This window comes from Phyllobates terribilis, unplaced genomic scaffold, assembly GCF_046119375.1.
Source record: "Phyllobates terribilis strain yellow unplaced genomic scaffold, ASM4611937v1 Scaffold_162__1_contigs__length_4246735, whole genome shotgun sequence".
NCBI classification, from domain to species: Eukaryota; Metazoa; Chordata; class Amphibia; order Anura; family Dendrobatidae; genus Phyllobates; species Phyllobates terribilis.
This window is the reverse complement of record NW_027362922.1, coordinates 1,849,891-1,876,347: the sequence shown is the minus strand read 5'-3', so window position 1 is coordinate 1,876,347 and position 26,457 is coordinate 1,849,891.

Below are 26,457 nucleotides of genomic sequence, written 5' to 3'. Positions count from 1 at the left end.
TCCGATGACCTGTTCCTGTTGTCCAGTGGGCATATGCGCCCCGATCCGATGACCTATTTTCAGGTGGGCAAACGAGCCCGGATCCGATGACCTGTTGTCCCGTGGACAGATGGGACCCAATCCGATGACCTGTTTTCCGATGGGAAAACGGGACTGGATCAGATGGGCTATTGTCCGGTGGGCAGACGGGCCCCGATCCGATGACCTGTTGTCCGGTGGGAAGATGGGTCCCGATCCGATGACCTGTTGTCCGGTGGGAAGACGGGCCCGGATCCGATGACCTGTTGTCCGGTGGAGAGATGGGCTCCGATCCGATGACCTGTTTTCAGGTGGGAAAACGGGACTGGATCCGATGACCTGTTGTCCAGTGGGCATATGCGCCCCGATCCGATGACCTATTGTCAGGTGGGCAAACGGGCCCGGATCCGATGACCTGTTGGCCCGTAGACAGATGGACCCCGATCCGATGACCTGTTTTCTGATGGGAAAACGGGACTGGATCCGATGGCCCATTGTCTGGCGGGCAGACGGGCCCCGATCCGATGACATGTTGTCCAGTGGGCAGATGGGTCCCGATCCGATGACCTGTTTTCCGATGGGAAAACGGGACTGGATCTGATGGCCTATTGTCCGGTGGGCAGACGGGCCCCGATCCGATGACCTGTTGTCCAGTGGGCCGCTGGGTCCCGACCCGATGACCTGTTGTCCAGTGGGCCGCTGGGTCCCGACCCGATGACCTGTTGTCCAGTGGACAGATGGGCCCTGATCCGATGACCTGTTTTCAGATGGGAAAACGGGACTGGATCCGATGACCTATTGTCCGGTGGGCAGACGGGCCCCGATCCGATGACCTGTTGTCCGGTGAGCAGATGGGCCCTGATCCAATGACCTGTTGTCCGGTGGGGAGACGGGCCCTGATCCGATAACCTGTTGTCCGGTGGACAGATGGGCCCCTATCCGATGACCTGTTGTCCGGTTGGAAAACGGGACTGGATCCGATGACGTCTTGTCCAGTGGGCAGATGGGCTTCAGTCCAACAACCTGTTGTCCAGTGGACATATGGGCCCCGATCCGATGACCTGTTTTCCGATGGGAAAACGGGACTGGATCTGATGGCCTATTGTCCGGTGGGCAGACGGGCCCCGATCCGATGACCTGTTGTCCAGTGGGCAGATGGGTCCCGACTCGATGGCCTGTTGTCCAGTGGGCAGACGGGCCCGGATCCGATGACCTGTTGTCTGGTGGACATATGGGCCCCGATCCGATGACTTGTTTTCAGATGGAAAACGGGACTGGATCCGATGACCTATTGTCCGGTGGGCAGACGGGCCCCGATCCAATGACCTGTTGTCCGGTGAGCAGATGGGCCCTGATCAAATATCCAATGACCTGTTGTCCGGTGGGCAGACGGGCCCTGATCCGCTAACTTGTTGTCCGGTGGACAGATGTGCCCCGATCCGATGACCTGTTGCCCGGTTGTAAAACGGGACTGGATCCGATGACCTATTGTCCGGTGGGCAGATGGGCTTCAATCCGACAACCTGTTGTCCGGTGGACAATTGGGCCCAGATCCGATGAGCTATTTTCCGGTGGGAAAACGTTACTGGATCCGATGAACTGTTGTCCAGTGGGCATATGCACCCCGATCCGATGACCTATTGTCAGGTGGGCAAACGGGCCCGGATCCGATGACCTGTTATCCCGTGGACAGATGGGCCCCAATCCGATGACCTGTTTTCCGATGGGAAAGCGGAACTGGAACCGATGGCCTATTGTCTCGCGGGCAGACGGGCCCCGATCCGATGACCTGTTGTCCGGTGGGCAGATGGGTCCCGATCCGATGACCTGTTGTCCGGTGGGAAAACGGGACTGGATCCGATGGCCTATTGTCCGGTGGGCAGACGGGCCCCGATCCGATGACCTGTTGTCCGGTGGGCAGATGGGCCCCAATCCGATGACCTGTTTTCCGGTGGAAAAGCGGGACTGGATCCGATGACCTGTTGTTCAGTAGGCATATGTGCCCCGATCTGATGACCTATTGTCAGGCGGACAAACGGGCCCAGATCCGATGACCTGTTGGACCGTGGACAGATGGGCCCCGATCCGATGACCTGTTTTCCAGTGGGTAAACGGGACTGGATCCGATGGCCTATTGTCCGGTGGGCAGATGGGCCCCGATCCGATGACCTGTTGTCCGGTGGACAGACAGGCCCGGTTCTGATGAACTGTTGTCTGGTGGACAGATGGGCCCCGATCCGATGACCTGTTTTCTGGTGGGAAAACGGGACTGGATCCGAAGACCTGTTGTCCAGTGGGCATATGCACCACGATCCGATGACCTATTGTCAGGTGGGCAAACGGGCCCGGATCCGATGACCTGTTGTCCGGTGGACAGATGGGCCCCGATCCGATGAACTGTTTTCCGGTGGGAAAACGGGACTGGATCCGATGGCCTATTGTCCGGTGGGCAGACTGGCCCCGATCCGATGCCCTGTTGTCCAGTGGGCAGACGGGACCGGATCCGATGACCTGTTGTCCAGTGAGTAGACGGAACCGGATCCGATGACCTGTTGTCCGGTGGACAGATGGGCCCCGATCCGATGACCTGTTTTCCGGTGGGAAAACGGGACTGGATCCGATGACCTATTGTCCAGTGGGCAGACGGGCCCCGATCCGATGACCTGTTGTCCGGTGAGCACATGGGCCCTGATCCGATGACCTGTTGTCCGGTGGGCAGACGGGCCCGGATCCGATAACCTGTTGTCTGGTGGACAGATGGGCCCCGATCCGATGACTTGTTGTCCGGTTGGAAAACGGGACTGGATCCGATTAGCTATTGTCCAGTGGGCAGATGGGCTTCAATCCGACAACCTGTTGTCCGGTGGACAGATGGGCCCCGATCCGATGACCTGTTTTCCGGTGGGAAAACGGGACTGGATCCGATGACCTGTTGTCCGGTGGACAGATGGGCCCCGGTCCGATGACCTGTTGTCCGGTGGACAGATGGGCCCGATCTGATGACCTGTTTTCCGGTGGGAAAACGGGACGATGACCTGTTTTCCGGTGGGAAAACGGGACTGGATCCGATGACCTGTTGTCCCGTGGACACATGGGCCCCGATCCGATGACCTGTTTTCCTATGGGAACACGGGACTGGATCCGATGGCCTATTGTCCGGTGGGCAGACGGGCCCCGGTCCGATGACCTGTTGTCCGGTGGGCAGATGGGCCCGATCTGATGACTTGTTTTTCGGTGGGAAAACGGGACTGGATCCGATGACCTGCTGTCCGGTGGGCAGATAGGTCATCGGATCCGATGACCTGTTGTCTGGTGGACAGATGGGCCCGATCTGATGACCTGTTTTTCGGTGGGAAAACGGGACTGGATCCGATGACCTGCTGTCCGGTGGGCAGAAGGGCCCGGTTCCGATGACCGGTTGTCCGGTGGGCAGATGGGCCCCGATCCGATGAACTGTTTTCTGGTGGTAAAACGGGACTGGATCCGATGGCCTTTTGTCCGGTGGGCAGACGGGCCCCGATCCGATGACCTGTTGTCCGGAGGGCAGACGGGCCCCGATCCGATAACCTGTTGTCTGGTGGACAGATGGGCCCCGATCCGATGACCTGTTGTCCGGTTGGAAAACGGGACTAGATCCGATGACCTATTGTCCGGTGGGCAGATGGGCTTCAATCCGACAACCAGTTGTCCGGTGGACAGATTGGCCCCGATCCGATGACCTGTTTTCCGGTGGGAAAACGGGACTGGATCCGATGACCTGTTGTCCCGTGGACAGATGGGCCCCGATTCGATAACCTGTTGTCCGCTGAGCAGATGGGCCCTGATCCGATGACCTGTTGTCCGTTGGGCAGACGGGCCCGGATCCGATAACCTGTTGTCTGGTGGACAGATGGGCCCCGATCCGATGACCTGTTGTCCGGTTGGAAAACGGGACTGGATCCGATGACCTATTGTCCGGTGGGCAGATGGGCTTCAATCCGACAACCAGTTATCCCGTGGACAGATGGGCCCCGATCCGATGACCTGTTTTCCTGTGGGAAAACGGGACTGGATCCGATGACCTGTTGTCCCGTGGACAGATGGGCCCCGATTCGATGACCTGTTTTCCTATGGGAAAACGGGACTGGATCCGATGGCCTATTGTCCGGTGGGCAGACGGGCCCCGGTCCGATGACCTGTTGTCCGGTGGGTAGATGGGCCCCGATCTGATGACCTGTTGTCCGGTGGGCAGACGGGCCCGGATCCGATGACCTGCTGTCCGGTGGACAGATGGGCCCCGATCTGATGACCTGTTTTCCGGTGGGAAAACGGGACTGGATCCAATGACCTGTTGTCCGGTGGGCAGATGGGTCCTGATCCGAAGACCTGTTGTCCGGTGGGCAGACGGGCCCGGATCCGATGACCTGTTGTCCGGTGGAGAGATGGGCCCCGATCCGATTACCTGTTTTTAGGTGGGAAAACGGGACTGGATCCGATGACCTGTTGTCCAGTGTTCATATGCACCCCGATCCGGTGACCTATTGTCAGGTGAGCAAACGGGCCCGGATCCGATGACCTATTGTCCCATGGACAGATGGGCCCCGATCCGATGACCTGTTTTCCGATGGGAAAACGGGTCTGGATCCGATGGCCTATTGTCTGGCGGGTAGACGGGCCCCGATCCGATGACCTGTTGTCCGGTGGGCAGATGGGTCCCGATTCGATGACCTGTTGTCCGGTGGGAAAACGGGACTGGATCCGATGACCTGTTGTACAGTGGGCATATGCTCCCCGATCCGATGACCTATTGTCAGGTGGGCAAACGGGCCCGGATCCGATGACCTGTTGTCACGTGGACAGATGGGCCTCGATCCGATGACCTGTTTTCCGGTGAGTAAACGGGACTGGATCCGATGGCCTATTGTCCGGTGGGCAGACGGGCCCCGATCCGATAACCTGTTGTCCGGTGGGCAGATGGGCCCCAATCCAATGACCTGTTGTCCGGTGGTCAGAAGGGCCCGGTTCTGATGACCTGTTGTCCGGTGGACAGATGGGCCCTGATCCGATGACCTGTTTTCAGGTAGGAAAACGGGACTGGATCCGAAGACCTGTTGTCCAGTGGGCATATGAGCCGCCATCCGATGACCTATTGTCAGGTGGGCAAACGGGCCCGGATCCGATGACCTATTGTCCGGTGGACAGATGAGCCCCGATCCGATGACCTGTTTTCAGATGGGAAAACGGGACTGGATCCGATGACCTATTTTGTTCGGTGGGCAGACGGGCCCCGATCCGATGACCTGTTGTCCGGTGAGCAGATGGGCCCTGATCCAATGACCTGTTGTCCGGTGGGCAGACGGGTCCTGATCCGATAACCTGTTGTCCGGTGGACAGATGGGCCCCGATCCGATGACCTGTTTTCCATTGGGAAAACGGGACTGGATCCGATGAACTGTTGTCCAGTGGGATATGCGCCCCGATCCGATGACCTAATGTCAAGTGAGCAAACGGGCCCGGATCCGATGACCTGTTGTCCCGGGGACACATGGGCCCCAATCCGATTACCTGTTTTCCGATGGGAAAAAGGGACTGGATCCGATGGCCTATTGTCTTGCGGGCAGATGGGCCCCGATCTGATGACCTGTTGTCCGGTGGGCAGATGGTTCCCGATCCGATGACCTGTTGTCCGGTGGGAAAACGGGACTGAATCCGATGACCTGTTGTCCGATGGAGAGATAGGCCCCGATCCGATGACCTATTTTCAGGTGGGAAAACGAGACTGGATCCGATGACCTGTTGTCCAGTGGGCATATGCGCCCCGATCCGATGACCTAATGTCAGGTGGGCAAACGGGCCCGGATCCGATGACCTGTTGTCCGGTGGACAGATGGGCCCCTATCCGATGACCTGTTTTCCGGTGGGAAAACGGGACTGGATCCGATGGCCTATTGTCCGGTGGGCAGACGGGCCCCGATCCGATGACCTGTTGTCCGATGGGCAGATGGGCCCCGATCCGATGACCTGTTGTCCGGTGGGCAGACGGGCCCGGTTTCGATGACCTGTTGTCCGGTGGACAGATGGGCCCCGATCCGATGAGCTGTTTTCTGGTGGGAAAACGGGACTGGATCAGATGACCTGTTGTCCAGTGGGCGTATGAGCCCCGATCCGATGACCTATTGTTAGTTGGGCTACCGGGCCTGGATTCGATGACCTGTTGTCCGGTGGACATATGGGCTCCGATCCGATGACTTGTTGTCCGGTTGGAAAACGGGACTGGATCCGATGACCTATTGTCCGGTGGGCAGATGGGCTTCAATCCGACAACCTGTTGTCCGGTGGACAGATGGGCCCCGATCCGATGACCTGTTTTCCGGTGGGAAAACGGGACTGGATCCGATGACCTGTTGTTCGGTGGGCAGACGGGCCCAGTTCCGATGACCTGTTGTCCGGTGGACAGATGGGCCCCTATCCGATGACCTGTTTTCAGGTGGGAAAACGGGACTGGAGCCGATGACGTGTTGTCCAGTGGGCATAAGAGCCCCGATCCGATGACCTATTGTCAGGTGGGCAAACGGGCCCGGATCCGATGACCTGTTGTCCGGTGGACATATGGGCCCCGATCCGATGACCTGTTTTCCGGTGGGAAAACGGGACTGGATCCGATGGCCTATTGTCCGGTGGGCAGACGGGCCCCGATCCGATGACCTGTTGTCCAGTGTGTAGATGGGTCCCGATCCGATGACCTGTTGTCCAGTGGGCAGACGGGCCCGGATCCGACGACCTGTTGTCCGGTGGACAGATCGGCCCCGATCCGATGACCTGTTTTCAGATGGGAAAACGTGACTTGATCCGATGACCTATTGTCCGGTGGGCAGACGGGCCCATATCCGATGACCTGTTGTCCGGTGAGCAGATGGGCCCTGATCCAATGACCTGTTGTCCGGTGGGCAGAGGGGCCCGGATCCGATAACCTGTAGTCCGGTGGACAGATGGGCCCCGATCCGATGACCTGTTGTCCGGTTGGAAAACGGGACTGGATCCGATGACCTGTGGTCCAATGGGCATATGCGCCCCGATCCGATGACCTATTGTCAGGTGGGCAAACGGGCCCGGATCCGATGACCTGTTGTCCCGTGGACAGATGGGTTCCAATTCGATGACCTGTTTTCCCATGGGAAAACGGGACTGGATCCGATGGCCTATTGTCCGGTGGGCAGACGGGCCCCGATCCGATGACCTGTTGTCCGGTGGGCAGACGGGTCCCGATCCGATGACCTGTTGTCCGGTGGGCAGAAGGGCCCGGATCCGATGACCTGTTGTCCGGTGGGCAGATGGGCCCCAATCCGATGACCTGTTTTCCGGTGGGCAGATGGGTCCCAATCCGACAACCTGTTGTCCAGTGGACAGATAGGCCCCGATCCGACGACCTGTTGTCCGGTGGGCAGATGGGTCCCGATCCGACAACCTGTTGTCCGGTGGACAGACGGGCACCGATCCGACAACCTGTTGTCCGGTGGACAGACGGGCACCGATCCGATGACCTGTTGTCCGGTGGGCAGATGGGCCCCGATCCGACAACCTGTTGTCCGGTGGACAGATGGGCCCCGATCCGATGACCTGTTTTCCGGTGGGAGAAAGGGACTGGATCCGATGACCTGTTGTTCAGTGGGCATATGCGCCCCGATCCGTTGACCTATTGTCAGGCGGGCAAACGGGCCCAGATCCGATGAACTGTTGTCCCGTGGACAGATGGGCCCCGATCCGATGACCTGTTTTCCGCTGGGTAAACGGGACTGGATCCGGTGGCCTATTGTCCGGTGGGCAGACGGGCCCCGATCCGATGACCTGTTGTCCGGTGGGCAGATGGGCCCGGATCCGATGACCTGTTGTCCGGTGGACAGATGGGCCCCGATCCGATGAACTGTTTTCCGGTGGGAAAACGGGACTGGATCCGATGACCTGTTGTCCAGTGGGCATATGCACCCCGATGCGATGACCTATTGTCCGGTGGGCAAACGGGCCCGGATCCGATGACCTGTTGTCCGGTGGACAGATGGGCCCCGATCCGATGAACTGTTTTCCGGTGGGAAAACGGGACTGGATCCGATGGCCTATTGTCCGGTGGGCAGACGGGCCCCGATCCGATGCCCTGTTGTCCAGTGGGCAGACGGGACCGGATCCGATGACCTGTTGTCCGGTGGACAGATGGGCCCCGATCCGATGACCTGTTTTCAGGTGGGAAAACGGGACTGGATCCGATGACCTATTGTCTGGTGGGCAGACGGGCCCCGATCCGATGACCTGTTGTCCGGTGAGCAGACGGGCCCTGATCCGATGACCTGTTGTCCGGTGGGCAGACGTGCCCGGATCCGATAACCTGTTGTCTGGTGGACAGATGGGCCCCGATCTGATGACCTGTTGTCCGGTTGGAAAACGGGACTGGATCCGATGACCTATTGTCCGGTGGGCGGATGGGCTTCAATCCGACAACCTGTTGTCCGGTGGACAGATGGGCTCCGATCCGATAACCTGTTTTCCGCTGGGAAAACGGGACTGGATCCGATGACCTGTTGTCCAGTGGGCATATGCGCCCCGATCCGATGACCTATTGTCAGGTGGGCAAACGGGCCCGGATCCGATGACCTGTTGTCCCGTGGACAGATGGGCCCCGATCCGATGACCTGTTTTCCTATGGGAAAACGGGACTGGATCCGATGGCCTATTGTCCGGTGAGCAGACGGGCCCCGGTCCGATGACCTGTTGTCCGGTGGGCAGACGGGCCCGGATCCGATGACCTGTTGTCCGGTGGACAGATGGGCCCCGATCTGATGACCGGTTTTCCAGTGGGAAAACGGGACTGGATCCGATGACCTGTTGTCCAGTGGGCATATGCACCCCGATCTGATGACCTATTGTCAGGTGGGCAAACGGGCCTGGATCCGATGACCTGTTGTCCGGTGGACAGATGGGCCCCGATCCGATGAACTGTTTTCCGGTGGGAAAACGGGACTGGATTTGATGGCCTATTGTCCGGTGGACAGACGGGCCCCGATCCGATGACCTGTTGTCCGGTGGGCAGATGGGCCCTGATCCGATGACCTGTTGTCCAGTGGGCAGACGGGCGCGGATCTGATGACCTGTTGTCCAGTTGACAGATGGGCCCCGATCCGATGACCTGTTTTCAGGTGGGAAAACGGGACTGGATCCGATGACCTATTGTCCGGTGGGCAGACGGGCCCCGATCCGATGACCTGTTGTCCGGTGAGCAGATGGGCCCGGATCCGATGACCTGTTGTCCGGTGTGCAGACGGGCCCGGATCCGATAACCTGTTGTCCGGTGGACAGATGGGCCCCGATCCGATGACCTGTTGTCCGGTTGGAAAACGGGACTGGATCCGATGACCTATTGTCCGGTGGGCAGATGGGCTTCACTCCGACAACCTGTTGTCCGGTGGACAGATGGGCCCCGATCCGATGACCTGTTTTCCGGTGGGAAAAAGGGACTGGATCCGATGACCTGTTGTCCAGTGGGCATATGCGCCCCGATCCGATGACCTATTGTCAGGTGGGCAAACGGGCCCGGATCCGATGACCTGTTGTCCCGTGGACAGAAGGGCCCCGATCCGATGACCTGTTTTCCTATGGGAAAACGGGACTGCATCCGATGGCCTATTGTCCGGTGGGCAGAAGGGCCCCGGTCCGATGACCTGTTGTCCGGTGGGCAGATGGGCCCCGATCCGATGACCTGTTGTCCGATGGGCAGACGGGCCCGGTTCCGATGACCTGTTGTCCGGTGGACAGATGGGCCCCGATCCAATGACCTGTTTTCAAGTGGGAAAACGGGACTGGATCCGATGACCTATTGTCCAGTGGACAGATAGGCCCCGATCCGATGACCTGTTGTCCGGTGGGCAGATGGGTCCCGATCAGGCAACCTGTTGTCCGGTGGACAGTTGGGCACCGATCCGATGACCTGTTGTCCGGTGGGCAGATGGGCCCCGATCCGACAACCTGTTGTCCGGTGGACAGATGGGCCCCGATCCGATGACCTGTTGTCCGGTTGGAAAACGGGACTGGATCCGATGACCTATTGTCCGGTGGGCAGATGGGCTTCAATCCGACAACCTGTTGTCCGGTGGACAGATGGGCCCCGATCCGATGACCTCTTTTCCGGTGGGAAAACGGGACAGGATCCGATGACCTGTGGTCCAGTGGGCATATGCGCCCCGATCCAATGACCTATTGTCAGGTGGGCAAACAGGCCCGGATCCGATGACCTGTTGTCCCGTGGACAGATGGGCTCCAATTCTATGATCTGTTTTCCCATGGGAAAACGGGACTGGATCCGATGACCTATTGTCCGGTGGGCAGACGGGCCCTGATCCGATGACCTGTTGTCCGGTGGGCAGATGGGTCCCGATCCGATGACCTGTTGTCCAGTGGGCAGAAGGGCCCGGATCCGATGACCTGTTGTCCGGTGGGCAGATGGGCCCCAATCCGATGACCTGTTTTCCGGTGGGCAGATGGGTCCCAATCCAACAACCTGTTGTCCAGTGGACAGACGGGCACCGATCCGATGACCTGTTGTCCGGTGGGCAGACGGGCCCCGATCCGACAACCTGTTGTCCGGTGGACAGACGGGCACCGATCCGATGACCTGTTGTCCGGTGGGCAGATGGGCCCCGATCCGACAACCTGTTGTCCGGTGGACAGATGGGCCCCGATCCGATGACCTGTTTTCCGGTGGGAAAACGGGACTGGATCCGATGACCTGTTGTCCAGTGGGCATATGCGCCCCGATCTGATGACCTATTGTCAGGTGGTCAAACGGATCCGATGACCTGTTGTCCCGTGGACAGATGGGCCCCAATCCGATGACCTGTTTTCTGATGGGAAAACGGGACTGGATCCGATGGCCTATTGTCCGGTGGGCAGACGGGCCCGGATTCGATGACCTGTTGTCCGGTGGACAGATGGGCCCCGATCTGATGACCTGTTTTCCGGATGGAAAACGGGACTGGATCCGATGACCTGTTGACCAGTGGGCATATGCGCCCCGATCCGATGACCTATTGTCAGGTGGGCAAACGGGCCCTGATCCGATGACCTGTCAGTTTTTAATGGTATAAAAATTTAAGACGCAGAAGTAGCATTTAAACAATTCTCTATATAAAAATGTTAAATTATTGAACCCATAATATAAGCGCCACAAGAAGCATTTACCCCTTTAATGATCGTATTTTAGTTGCCATACCTCCTCCTAAACAATGAGTTAAAAAACAATCAAAATCTTTTGTGTTCTCCAAATTGTTATCAATAAAAACATAAGTTTAACTCACACAAAGTAATTCATCATATAGCTTTATCAATAGGAAAATATTTGGCCACAGAAAATGACGGGGAAACAATATTTTCAATCAACTACACGTTAATGGTGTGTCACAACAATGTCACTGTTTCAATCGTTCTAATAAAGACTTTTTTTTATACTGGATTTGGATCTTCACTTCAATTCGTTCACCTTGCTTCTACATCTGCCAGAGACTGGATCCTGTGCTTCGTTATATGGAACCCGCTGGGAATCCTTCAAGGGTGAGCTGAATATTACTCTTTGACCTATGTGGGGTCCATTATACTGTTTGGAGGGCTAGTGCGGACTATTATACAGTGTGGGGCCATTATACTGTATGTAGGCCCATTACACTGCATAGAGGGCTGTGTGGGGGGCACAGTTGGGGGATCACACTGTGTTGTGGTCACATTACTTTTCCTTGGGAGTTGAGGGGGGGGGCACACTTTGATGACCCTACTGTACATGTGGAGGCTAAGGTGGAGGAATTCACCATGGGGGTATCATACTGTATTTGGGGGGCACTTCTGTTGGCATCATACTTTATGGTGGCAATGAGAGAGGAATTGAGGACTTCAGCAGGAGGAAAATTACTATGTAAAGGCTAGAAAATTGAGATATGCTCTTCTGTGACCCCGACATATATCATTTTTTTTTCTTTGAAGGGGGAGGCCCCAACTATAACTTCTGCTATGGGGCATCATGATTTCTACGTACTCCCCTGCCTCACGGCATCAATATATACGTGGACAGCACTGCTACAGCAATACACAGAATTAACAAAATGAAGGTGAGTGGCCCCCTAACCTATCAGCCCCCTGTGCAGCTGCACTGGTTGCACCAATGATATCCACTTAGTCTAGTAAAAACTGTCACCCCTTATCAAAGCTGAGCAACAAAAAACTCTCCTAGTTACCCATAGCAATCAGAGATTAAAAGGGTATTCCCATCTCCAAGATCCTATCCCAATATGTAGTAGGTGTAGTAATAATAATAATATTAGCAAATGCCTCCAATTAGAAATGTAGAATAGTTTTTCTGATTCACTATGTCTCTTTCCTCGTGTGCAGGCATTGCAGGAACTTAGGTATCCATGGTTACGACCACTAGCAACTAGCTAATTAACTATCGCTATATCATTGGTCGTAACCATGGATAGCTAAAGTCCTGCAATGCCTGCACATGAGGGAAGAGACATAGCGAATCAGAAAAACTATTCTACATTTCTAATCGGATGTATTTGCTAATATTATTACACCTACTCCATATTGGGAGAGGATTTTGGAGATGGGAATACCCCTTTAATAAAGCTGAGCTCTGACTGGTTGCTATGGGTAACGAGAATAGTTGTAATGCTGCTACATAATCTACATAATTTCTCACCTTTCTCATCAGTCAGGTGGATGTGACTGAGGTCCTGGGTCTCCTCCTCCGCTTCCATCCTGTCAGTCGTGTCATGGCTCAGTGAAGCCTAAGAAGCGGGTTATTCTGTTCTTCTTGGCTTCTCCTGTCCCTATTCTCCAATTGATTCTTCTTGCCTTCCTTGTGGTTTGTGAGCTCCCGTGTGTCTCCTCTCACCTGCAGTGAGCGAGTGCAAAGCACCTGAGCTGCGCTCCTGTTTATGTAGCCACCTGCCATTGTGATGTCATCACTATGTCATGAAGATTCCACAAGCTGGCATCTATTGTGATGTCATCGCTGTCATAGATTCCACATTCCGGCACCTGCCATTGTGATGTCATCGCTATGTCGCCATGCTTCCACATGCTGGTATGTGCCTCTGTGATATCACAGCTTTGGCCAATATGGCTGTAGTCCTGGGGCAGCATAAGTCACATGACTGGTACAAGTCGTATGGTCCAGGACATTGCAGTCCAATTGAAGAAATCATAGCTTGATTACAATCCGGTTTTCCACACAATTTACCTCACACATATTATTTACACCAGTGCATTATTAATGGCCGTACAGAACTAGGCCTCAAAAAGGCTGGGTTTATTGAGGTCATGACAAGGATTTATTACAGGGTTTGATATGGAGGTTGGATGTGGAACTAGGAATGTGATAGGCTGGTGGTGGAGTTAAAGTGAGATTTATATAATAAGAGGGCAGCCATCTTTGGCGTGACAGTCAGCACTGGCTTCACTTTCCTCTCCTACGGACATACAGTTGAAACCAGAAGTTTACATACATTATATAAAAAGACACATACGCATGTTTTTCTCAAACAGGTATAAAGCATTGCAATGGTAGTGCATTGCAATGCATTATACCAGTGATCAGACTGCTAAAAGTTAAAGTCCCATAGAGGAACTAAGAAAAAAAAAAGAATAAAAAAATAGTAAAAATATTTTATTTAAAAATCACAAAATAATGAAAAAGGAATAAAAAAAATTATACCCATAAATACATATTTTTATGTAAAAACAAAAATAAACAAAAAAGTTAACATATTGCCGCGTCTGGAACAACCACATCTATTCTGTCACAATAGTTAACAATTTCTGTTTTTGTTCATTCTACCTCCCAAAAATTGGAAAAGAAAGCAATCAAAAAATGTCATGTGTCCGAAAATGGTACCAATGAAAACGCCAACTCATCCCGCAAAAAATAAGCCCTCACATGACTGTTGGCAGAAATGTAGAAAAATTATAGTTCTCAAAAAAAAAAAAGCATCTTTTAGTGTGTGACAGCTCCCAAACATGAAGCGATCGCTGTAATCGCTGCAATCGCACCGACCCAGAGAGTAAAGTTGTCTAATCTCTTATACCACATGAGGAACGGCGTAAAAAATAAATAAAACAAATTCTTCACCTGCTGTTGATTTGTTCATTTAGCCTCCCAAAAATCACAGAAATGCTCGGCGCACATTTATTCTGCACTGAGCGCTTACAATGGGGTTTACGTGTAAATCTCTGAAATACACGATTCAGACAGAACCCCTGGGGGGAAGATTCCCTATAATGAGGCAGATGGAGGCACTGTGGACTCTGTCTGGCCTATGATCCGGCGGTGTCCGTCTTTTTAGGCGTGCATAAAAGTGCGATTGACAACAGTTTTGTGCACTTCTGAAAAGAAGAACAACACTGAACAGAGACCAGATGGAGTCCAGAATATCTCTGCTGCCTCATTATAGTGAATGGATCACTCGGGGCTTCATCTGAATCGTCATTTGGAGATTTAGATGGATACCCTGATGGTCCATTTTCTCCTATTATGCCTTTTGAAAATTGAAAACTTGAGGCCAAAGTAACATTTTAGAGGAAAAAATGGTAATTTTCCATTGACTCAGCCCAAAGTTATACAATTCTGAGGCTCGAGGGTTAAAAATGCACACGAGACCACTAGATGAATTCCTCAAGAGGTATAGTTTCCAAAATGGGGTTTCTGCTGTTTTGGCATGTCAGTGGCTTTTAAATGTGACATGGCATCCGCAATCTGTTCCAGCCAAAATTGAATTGGCGCTCCTTCCCTTCCAAGCTCTGCCATGCACGCAAACAGTATTTTTCCACCACACATGGGGTACTCAGGAAAAATTGCACAACAAATTGTATGGTCCATTTTCTCTTGTTAATCTTGTGAAAATGAAAAATTTGGGGCAAAAGGAACATGTTTGTTGGAAAAATGTAATTTTTCATTTACACGGATCATTATAAAATTCTGTGAAGTACCTGGAAGTACCTGTGGGTTCAAGCTGCTCACCACACCTCTAGATAAATTCTTTGAGGGGTGTAGTTTCCAAAATAGGGTCACTTGTGGGGGGGTTTTGACTGTTTAGACACATCAGGGGCTCTGCACTCGCGACATGGTGTGAACTATCTATTCCAGCCAATTTTGCAGTACAAAAGTCAAATGGCGCGCCTTCTTTTCCGAGCACTGCAATGCACCCAAACAGTAGTTGTCCACCACATATGGGTTGTCGGCGTACTCATGAGAAATTACAGAAAAAATGAACGGTTTATTTTCTCCTATTACCCTTGTAAAAATGTAAAATTTGGGGATAAATGAACATTTTTTGTGGGAAAAATTAAAATGTTCATTTTTTACTTCCACGTTTCTTCAATTCCTCTGAAGCATCTGAAGGGTTAATAAACTTCTTGAATGTGGTTTTGAGCGCTTTGAGTGAAGCATTTTTTAAAAAGATGTCACTTTTGGGCATTTTCTGTGTTAGAGGCCCTTTAAGGTCACATCAAACCTGATGTGGTCCCTAAAAAAAAGTTTTGTAAATTTTGTTGGAAAAATTAGAAATTGCTGATAAACTTTTAACCCTTCTAACTTCTTAAAAAAAATAAATAAAACATGATGCAGATGTAAAGTAGATACATGGGAAATGTTATTTAGAAATTATTTTGTACAGCATGACCAACTGCTTTAAGGATATAAAAATTGAAAGTGTGAAAATTGCAAAATTTTCTAAATTTTCGTCAAAATTCCGATATTTTCACTAATAAATGCAAAAAAAACTTTGGACCTAAATTTATGACTAACATAAATTATAATGTGTCACGGAGAAACAATCTCAGAATAACTGGGATTGGTTGAAGAGTTCCAGAATTATTAAAACATAAAGTGACACTGGTCAGCAAGGTGAAAACAGGCTCAGGGGTGAATGAATTTGGTGCAACTGTATGTCACGGTCGTTATTTCCCATACATATCAATAAGTTGGCGAAGCTGGGCTGGGCTGGACTGGCGCAATAACATCAAAAGTGCACAAAAATCTTATGACAGTTCAAGTATTTTTACTCTAGAAACTGTTTGAAGAATAGACCTAATAGTGCCTCAAAATAACGCTTATAGTGCCCACAGCCATATTGTTTCATTGCAGCCACATTGCCTTAAGTCATAATGCCCCATTATACCAGCCATCGATCCTATGATGTCCAATAAAAGGAAACATTTTACAAGATAATAATGCACATTTTTCTTGTTCCAGTGCTGCTCCATTCTACTCTAACAGTATTCTTCCCATTAACCCCCCACCCCCAGTACATTAAGGGCCCCATTCATTAAGCCTGGCGTTGTGTTCACAAGTCTTAATGATGGGTGAGCAGGAGTAAATGCACCTAATTCGTTAAGAGATGCATGCCACATAATGATGGAACATCTTACTGGTGTGCGGGGCTGGAGGACATTTCTGGTGTAAGGTTATGCCACAAAAGTGAATTTTTAAAGAATCTGTCGCGTGGGCTTCCACATGCCCCGTCCCGCCCTTCCTCTGCTCACTTTGGCATATCTGGCCAGAATTAGCAAGGAAATTCCAAGTGTTGCAACATTTTGGAATAACTTCTAAACCAGGCTTAAGTCCTGATGAATCAGATACTAAGTGCTGATATTACAGGGGCCACCAAAGGAAACTAGGCACAGGCCTCAGGCGGCTCGTCACCACTTAGTATGCCAAGCTGTGCTCTGGTGCAGTGCCATGAAGGCACGGTGACTACAGAATTTCCTAGGATTCTCTCATCAACTGGCAATGGCTCCAGCCCCTTAAACCATTACTACCTGCAAGCAGCGGTACAAAGACCTGGATTTCTCCACAATGCCACCTACTATTAAACTACATGTTAATATCTAGATCTTAGAGGAACAGAATATGACTGTAGACTCATTGATTTCCATTAATCATCCCCTTCATGTTATTTCAAAAGGAACCTCTGGTCAGCCGCTTGTTGCTGCAGCTTCCGTAGACTCCACAGCCTGCCCTGGGGACATCCTGAGAGCAGATCAGCTGCCCAAAAGCCACCAGACCCCTCAGGCTGGTTTCTGTGAAACTATCCCAGAAATATATTACAGCACATTAATTATTCTTATTTATTATAGCGCCATTTATTCCATGATGTGAAAGGGGTATACATAGCAAAAACAATTACAGATTATTCAGATTAATCTGCTGAACGCCAGTTTGACTCAAGTTTATCTCAAATAAACTGACTTTTACATTATAATCCTCTGTATCTGCGAAGTATACATTACACACACAGTGGTGATACCATGGGTGGTGCAAGCCAAAAAGGCACATTAAAGACCATCTTCACTTAGAGCCTGTTACACTGAATAAGTAACACGTTATCCAGGTTTTCTGACACTAGGAATAGGGTTTGCTACATTGTTATAATAGTCGGTACACCACCGTAGATTAGATACAACACTTACATTATGTTAGATGGTTAAGAGATGACGTTACCATACCTCCCAACTTTTGAATAACCGAAAGAGGGACACCTCATGTGGCACGCCACGGCAATTTTTGGCCCCTGGCCACACCCCAATCCACAGCCATTTACCATTATCTTTATCCCCCGGCAGGAAGAGTTGTCAGAGGGGCTCTGGCAGTGAGGGACTCAGCAGACGCTTGAGACTGCAGGGCGAAGACCCAAATCTGGGACTGGCTGCTGTGTCCGGGATGGTTGGGACTAGAGATGAGCGGATCAATTCACGGGTCTCTGGTCCAGCGTCCAGATGAGTGGTACTGGGCGGCTGGACAGGAGGCCGCGAGTCTCTTATCTTCCGGTGTCCCCGGCGGCTTTTGATCACCCGGGGCAGCGCAACGTCATCTGTGCGTCCTGCTCCTCTCTAGTTGGGACCTGTGAATTATTTTTTGTTCCTTCATTCACAGTCGGAGCCGCCAGAACTTTCTCATCTTTATGTAGCTTCACTACATGACATATGACTTTTTTTGTTTCTGTAAGGGCGAGTTCACACGTTGCAGAAATACTGTGTTTTTTGTTTTCAGCAGATGTCCGCACCAAACTACGCAATAACAATCTTCTCCCCCTTATTTGATGCATTTTTGGTGCAGGTGTGAAGCCGCTTTTTTTAATGTGCTTTTAATAGTATAGAAAAACTGATTCTGCACTTAATATAGTATCTGCCTTTTTTTTTAGGCTTCACATTGTAACATACCTGGCGGCGTTCTTGCATGGTGGTCCATCTCCCACTGTGCAAGAGCGCGCACTTGATCTCCAGTCCAGAATGTCTCTCTGGCTTCCCTCCATGCTGTCTGTTTGTGTCTGTTTCTGCTGCTTAAGGGCAGCGCTCGATCACTTCCTGCTTTTTTGTACCTGCTGTGGGTCACACCCCTTGTGCGTCCTCAGCCTATTGCTGTCTGTCACCTGGTATATAGCTCAGCTGCTCCCATCTATCCCTGCCTGAGCATAGTGTTTCATTCAGTGTGTGCCTTCACTCTGAAGGTGCCAGGTCCCGTTCTTTGTCTTCTGCCTTGCGGTATCAGTTCCCGTGTCTGAACTGAGTCCTGTCTATGTCTCCTGCCTTGTGGTATCAGTTCCCGTGTCTGAACTGAGTCCTGTCTATGTCTCCTGCCTTGCGGTATCAGTTCCTGTGTCTGAACTGAGTCCTTTCTGTGTTCTCTTGTCTGCCTATCCTGGAGGCTGTATTTCCAGGCCTGTCTGAACTCGCTCCTAGCCTGTTCCTCCCGCCTTCTAGGGGCCGATTACCTAGACCTGTTCCTGTATCTTGTCTGTCCTGTCTGAACACGCTCCTTGCCTGTTCGTCCCGCCTCTCTGGGGGCCGTATTCCCAGACCAGCTCCTGTATCCCGCTGCAGTGTCAGTCTCCTCCGTACACTCAGTTCCAGTCTGAACTCTTTCCTATCCTTTACCTGTTTTGCCTCTATGTCCGTTCCCTTCCTTTTTCTGCAGAGTCTGAACTCGTACCTAACTCTTGCTTGTTGTCTCTGTACTCCCGTTTGTGAGTTTGTGGTCCACTCGCTACTTCACTGCAAGTATCCTGTGGGTATCTGGCTCTGCCTTTCTCTTCCTGTCTGTTCCGTGTGAACAGTCCTGTCCCCCCTGCTCTGCCTTGCTCACCGCTCCGGCGGTTCTAGCCTGCTCTGACTCCTTTGCTCACCGCTCCGGCGGTTCTAGCCTGCTCTGACTCCTTTGCTCACCGCTCCGGCGGTTCTAGCCTGCTCTGACTCCTTTGCTCACCGCTCCGGCGGTTCTAGCCTGCTCTGACTCCTTTGCTCACCGCTCCGGCGGTTCTAGCCTGCTCTGACTCTTTTGCTCACCGCTCCGGCGGTTCTAGCCTGCTCTGACTCCTTTGCTCGCTGCTCCAGCAGCCTTGCTCCGCTCTTATCCTTTTGCTTGCTGCTCCGGCAGTCTTGCTCCACTCTTGCTCACCGCTCCAGGCGGCCTCGTCCTGCTTTACTCTTGCTCACTGCTCCGGCAGTCTCGCTCAGCTCTGACCCTTTGTTCACCGCTCCTGGCGGCCTTGTCCTGCTCTACTCTTGCTCACCGCTCCAGGCGGCCTTGTCCTGCCCTGTTCTCGCTCACCTCTCTGGGCGGCCTCACTCTGCTGTGTTTGTCCGCCACATCTGTGGTTCTGTTCCTGAGTCCCAGTGTGTACTGGGTCCTATCCCGCCCGTGTCCCTACCTGCTAGTGCCTCCCTGTCTGCACTGTAGCTGTGCTTGCCTGTACCCCTCTGCCTGTATTGTTCCTGAGTCCCAGTGTGTACTGCGTCCTATCCCGCCTGTGTTCCTACCTGCTAGTGCCTCCCTGTCTGCACTCTAGCTGTGCTTGCCTGTACCCCCCTGCCTGCATAACCGCCTGCCTGCATACCAGTCGTGCCTGCCTATACCCACCAGTCTGTGTGCCAGCCTACCAGTCTGTTCCTGTATTCCCCTGTGTGGGTCAACAGCCGTGTCCGGGGTCTGTCCTGGAGTAGCACCTGGTCCCTCTGCTCGGTTCCTCCTTGGTGCACTGGCGTCGTATGCCGTCGTGCGACCCTGGTCGGATCGGGTGAATACCTAGTTACGCCCCTCCAGGCATTCACTCTCCGGTACGGTCCAGTGGAATCACTACAATCACACGCACACGCCGCCCAGCCCGGGCGTGTGCATTACACACATAGAAGCATCTAGAGAAAAAAAAGCACCAAAACCGCAGCAGCGTCCTTGGGCGCACAGTGAGCGCCTTTTTTGGTAAAGTAGTTTTTATTAAGGATTTTTTACATAAATGGGGTAAAGAAAAAGGAGGGGATACATATTATAAATACACAGTTATATAGAAGCAAACAAGAACAAAATAAAAGCAAAATTTAAAGGGATGAAAGATATAGGCAAAATAAAGGGTTAAGGATGAGAAGGGGGAAGGAAAAATATAGTTTATTAAAGAAAATTAAGGAAAAAGAAAAAATTAAAGGGATAGAGGGAAAATGGAAAAGATTGGTATGGACAAGATAAGCAAGAGAAAGGAGTTACGATATACATATAAGATACCTTATATATAAAACATTTAAAAAGGTAGGAGGGGAAGAAAAGGTATGGGAAAAGCAAAGAAAGAAAAGGGAAAGGAAGAACACTTGCAAAAACAGGTGAAGAGACAGGAATATAGATAAATACTAACTTATAAATAACATAAAATACTATTTGTTGAATTCTAATAGCAGGCGCACGTCTCATGAAATCACATCCACTTTGCTTGAACAGTTAAACATAGCAGAATTATTGTGCAACCTGGTGGTGGGATGTACGTTACCCCAACGCGCGTTTTGCGTCGGCTTCCTCAGGGGGTACCTACATCCTGCCACCAGGTTGTATATGATTACACACTATGTATGTATTTTGTTTCCCCTGAGATTTACTTGTCATCTTTACTGGATTTATGAAATCATTCCTTTTGTCCCTCTTGATACTATAGCCGTTTCATCAGGTTATATATGTTTACATTTAGGTGATAGGTCTAATCGTATATCTGATGGTCTATATATAAAAATTACCTTTTTCTAACTTGAAGCATAGTTCATACCGTCTGATACTGATTGGCCTGCCTTTTATACCTCTGTATTTTCTCTATTTGTTGGAGCGGTTTATGCCCTGATTACTGAGTGAGGGGTGCATGAATTTGGGTCTGTTCTACCATTGGATCGCTGTCCTATAATTATTGTTTGTTGCTTGTGGGAACCTGTATACCTGTGGTGGTATGGCACTCTGTCACTTCTCCTTTATATCAATTTTATATTGCTAATGTTTCAATAAAGAATCTGATTTTATTTGGATTAATCCTTAGACGCATCTCTCTGCTCCCCTTTCTTTCTTTTGGGTAGATCTATTCGGAAGGGCGTATTATAGTGGACGGCATCATTTGTGTTGGGATACTTACTGATCACACAGGATGACGCACTGCTGAAAATGACTTTTGTGCTGCTCAGATCATTTCACCCCATTGAGCGTTTTGCTCCTTGCTTGGCAGCCTGTTTGCAGGATTAGTCTGCAAGATTGTGTGTGAAAAGCTTAAAAGGGTTCTCCAAGAAATGTAATAAAACATTTACAAACTATTCCTATTTCTGAATACCTTCATTTAGCAGAGGTTTGCTTTATCTACTGCACACTCAGGATTTTAAACATGGCAACTGCCAGGACACGAAGTAGGACTGACCCAGTAAAACGGTCAGGCTGACTGAACGGGGGCATGTGCGATCATAATGCCGCTGCTCTGCCCTTGGTCTTGTGCCTGACAGCCTTTCCTACTCAGAGCGCGTGTCCTCAGATCTAGGACAGGTTGTAATTGATGGTAGCCGCCATCTTGGAATCCTGAGTGCAGTAGACCAAGTAAAAAGGTATTTAGAAAAGTGTTTACTATGTAACCCCTTCATGACCTTGTGATTTTCTGCTTTTGTTTTTCCCTCCCCTTATTACAAGAGCCATAACCCTTTAATTTTTCTGTCCCCATAGTCATATGAGGGCTTTTTTTTACCCCATGTTCACTATATGGTAAGACTGACCTTGTTATATTATTCTCCAGGTCAGTATGAGTACACAGATACCAAACATGTATAGGGTTTGTTAGTTTTTCCCTCAGATTACTTGTTTTTATATTTAGATAAATAGGACATTTCTGAACGCTGATACCAAATGTGCACTTTTTCAAATGGTTTTTAATGGAGCAAAAGGAAGAGGGTTTAAACGTAGGTTTTAAAAGTATGAAAAATAGAACACATCGACTTAATAGTCCCCTTAGGGGACTTGAAGCTGGGATTGTCTGATCGCCTGTGCCATGTATAGCAGAAGTCACGATCTGCTATATACTGTACGCCGGCTACGGGCTGGTGTTCACAGGAGGATTGTAATGACTGGCATGGAGGGGGGGGCGGGTTTGCAGACCCTCAGTTGTCATAACAAACCATCAGCACCCCATAATCACGTGACAGGGAGACCAATGATGCAATTTCTGCCAGCACGTGTTAAATCCTGCCATCAGTGATTGACAGACATTTAACCAGTTAATAGCTGCAAGTGGATAAAGTGCTCCACTCATGGCTGTTAAGGCACATGATGACTGATTAGATCAGCCATCATGTGCAAGGAAAGGTGTGGGCTCAGTGTGCAAGTCCACATTAACACCTTTACCCCCAAGGTTGTTTGCACATTAATGACCAGGCCACTTTAAGGTAATACCTCTAGAACGCTTCAACGGATCCCACTGATTGAAATTGTTTTTTCGTGACATCTCGTACTTCATGATACTGGTAAAATTTGATATGACTGGCTTTTTTTGTGAAAAAAAGAGAGAAAAAAAATCAGAAATTTGGCGAAAATTTTGCAATTTTCAAACTTTGAATTTTCATGCCCTTAAATCAGGGAGATATGTCACACAAAAGTAGTTAATAAATAACATTTCTCACATGTCTACTTTACATCAAAAATATTTTGGTTCCGAAATTGTGCTGGTTAGGAAGTTATAAGGGTTAAAAGGTGACCAGAGATTTCTCATTTTTCCAACAAAACTTACAAAACCATTTTTTTTTTTTTCGAGACCACATCACATTTGAAGTGACTTTAAGGGGCCTTTATGACAGAAAATGCCCAAAAGTGACACCATTCTAAAAAATGCACCCCTCAAGGTGCTTAACACCACATTCAAGAAGTTTATTAACCCTTCAGGTGCTTCATAGGAATTTTTGGAATATGGAACAATTAACATTTAACTTTTTTTCACAAAAATTGTACACATTTTTAATTTTTTTTTTTTTTCGCAAGGATAACAGGAAAAAAAATAGACCCCAAAATTTGTTGTGCAATTTCTCCTGAGCACGCCGATACCCCATATGTGGGGGAAAACCACTGTTTGGGCACAGAAGGGAAGGAGCGCTATTTGACTTTTTGAATGTAAAATTTGGTTGAATAATTAGTGGACGCTGTGTCGCATTTAGGTGCATCAGAGGCTTCCCAAACAGTGGAAACCGCCCACCAGTGACACCATTTTGGAAACTACACCCCTCAAGGATTTTATCAAGGGGTACAGTGAACATTTTGAACCCAGAGGTACGACACAGAATTTGATAACTGTCAGGAATTCCAACACACACAGAGGGACGACACCGGGGAGATCACGCAATATCTCACCGTGCCGTCATGCTGTCCGTATTTTGTTCGGAGTCGTGAGCACGCGATCCAGACTACTCTTTACGTTGGTATCGGTAAGCAACCAGTGAGTGTATGACACAACACCCTGGGTTCCACAGCCTTGAATTCGTGTTTAACGCCCTCCGTACGGTCATTGTCAGCTTCAAGATAGCCCAATTATTAATTCTCTCTGCCACCACCGGCCGAGTTTGAAATATCATACAGGCCGGACGCCTGCATTTTGGTAGCGTATATGCCTTCGGGGAAGGGAACTATTACAGAACAAAAGGAACAGGACTATTAAATTTTATATTTAATCCAAAAGGGAGGCAGTGTTTAGGAAAAATATATACAAGGATGTTACAAAGGGGACATTAAAATACATATGCAGTTACATAAAATAAACAGGAGGAAAGAAGAAAACTTACACTATACGATCACTGAGACGATTCAATATAGGTGGAGGAGGGGCTCTCCAGTTAGATTATGCTGTTATTGAAAAGGACCCGTTGCTTATAATTCTTATTCCCCCCCTGGCAATGAGTGCTCCTGTCTTCTCCGTGGATTTTCTTATACCTAAGGGGAGATCTGCCCACACGCTCCTTGTGGTGACATCATGTGGGCCGGTCTCCAGCCTGTACATTTTTATTAAAAACGCTAACTTCTGTGATAACTGATCGCTCGTTGATCGCAGAAGCTTGCAAACTACGCCATTTTTTCCCTTATGATTTTATCTTTATTTAGATATCACACATCACATAGCTGCAGTCTGCTATTCTGGTGTTTTTGCGCTACAGCTCCCTGATTTTGGTTACAGCCCTGGAAAACTACCTATACATTCCTGGGCTGATTTGGTCACTACACATATGGGTCTCGTTACTGTCGGACGTATGGAACTCATAATATTTCATATCGGAGTCGATCTGGCTATGGCTGGTGGCCGGGAATTGTTTGTGAGTGCCTTTGAACTTAACGAACCATTTCCTCTTTCCTCCAAACTCTGGCCTGGGAGAAGGTGTCAATCTATCTCAGGTCTGTGTTTTAATTACCTCCTGCGTCTTTCAGAGACAAGATGCTTGCTTCCTAACAAAGTTATAACACTCCTTGCCTGGCATCGTTTGCATTAGCTATTTCTCAGGCGTGTGCTAAGTTTTGCTGAGCAGAAGGGGAATAAGGGAGGGGGGTGAACATCTATGTCAGGCAGATATGGAAGAACATTTTCCTGATACTAATATTTTCCTGACAATAACATTAGGTCATCATGTTGAATAAGTTGTCATTAGTTTTGCGCGCAAGTGCTCGTTACTTGAGTTTGCATCGGGTACTCGGATATGCACCAAGTATCGCGGGTGCTCAAGTGAGATGCTCGAATCCACACATTTTCACTGTTAGACACCCCCCAAAAATAAACGTGTGGGGGATTGCTCGTGTATGGCAGGCAATCCCCCGTGTTTTGTTTTTTTTGGCTGTATAACAGACGCAAAACTTGCGGGGCGGAGACTCGAGCACCCCTGATACTCAGTGCATACCCAAGCACCCGATGCAAACTGAAGTAGCAAGCATTTTTTTTTTTTATTCTTTTTTTTTAAATAAAGGAGGTTCACAAAACTGTGGCCGAAGGCACTTTTATGCATACCTAATGAAAAGACGGACACCGTGGCATCACAGGCCAGAGGGCGTCTCCATTTGCCTCCTTACAGGGAATCTTCCGCCGAGGGTTCCATCTGAAGCACGTATTTCAGAGATTTACACTGATACCCCGGCATAAGCGTTCAGAGCAGGATAAATGTGAGCCAAGCTATACTGCGATCTTTGGGAGGCTTTTTTTTTTCCTGCAGAGACTAGTTTTTGCATCGCCATATTTTGAGAGCTATAACTTTTTTCCATATTTTGGCTGACAGTCATGTAAGGACTTGTTTTTTTGCTGGACAAGTTGACATTTTTATTGGTACCATTATTGGGCACATGACTTTTTATCGCTTTTGTGACCACACAGCTTCTAATCTTAATTAGCCAGACTTCTAAATTTGTTAAGCCAAGAGAAATACACTATTATCGTTGTGTTGACAATATTGACTACTCTTGGTTTGGAAACAATGTTTGTTAATATGCTGATTATCAATTGTACTAAAGTCAGCTAGTTTATTTACAAGAGGAGGGGATTTAGCTCAAACAATGAGACCTGAGCACTGTACCCCCCCTCCCCACGTGACTGATGACCTTAGCCACATATATAAATATAAAAAGGGGTTTTCTATCCTGCTGAAAAGGGAATCATGGAGAATCAGATAGACATTCTTCAGGACAGCAGATGGATAGCATGGCTCAATCCAGATTTGCATTCTACATGATTCCGGCCTAAGGGTATACGACCATGACTGGAAGGATATAGATCTGCTCCATTGACCATCAGAGAACCCATGGATACATTTGGGGGAACCAGGTTGGGCTGATGAAGTCATCTAGTCCCATGGATATGTTGTTTGGAGTTGCCAGGTGGGACCCTCTGGTCACCTGGAACCCATGGAGACGTTCGGAGAAGCCAGATTGGAACCAGCCGGTCATCTGACCCCATTGAAGCTCTTGGAGAAGCCCAGGTGGGACCATCGGGTCTCCTGCCCTGTACCTCGGTGGACTGTCAGCTTCCTAAGCTTGCTGCTACCTCCTCTCTGTGGCAGCCCGCCAAAAGTGGGGAGCCACTAGTGAGGTAGCTGGCCCTGGAAGTCCCGAAGTTGCAGCTGATCTATTCT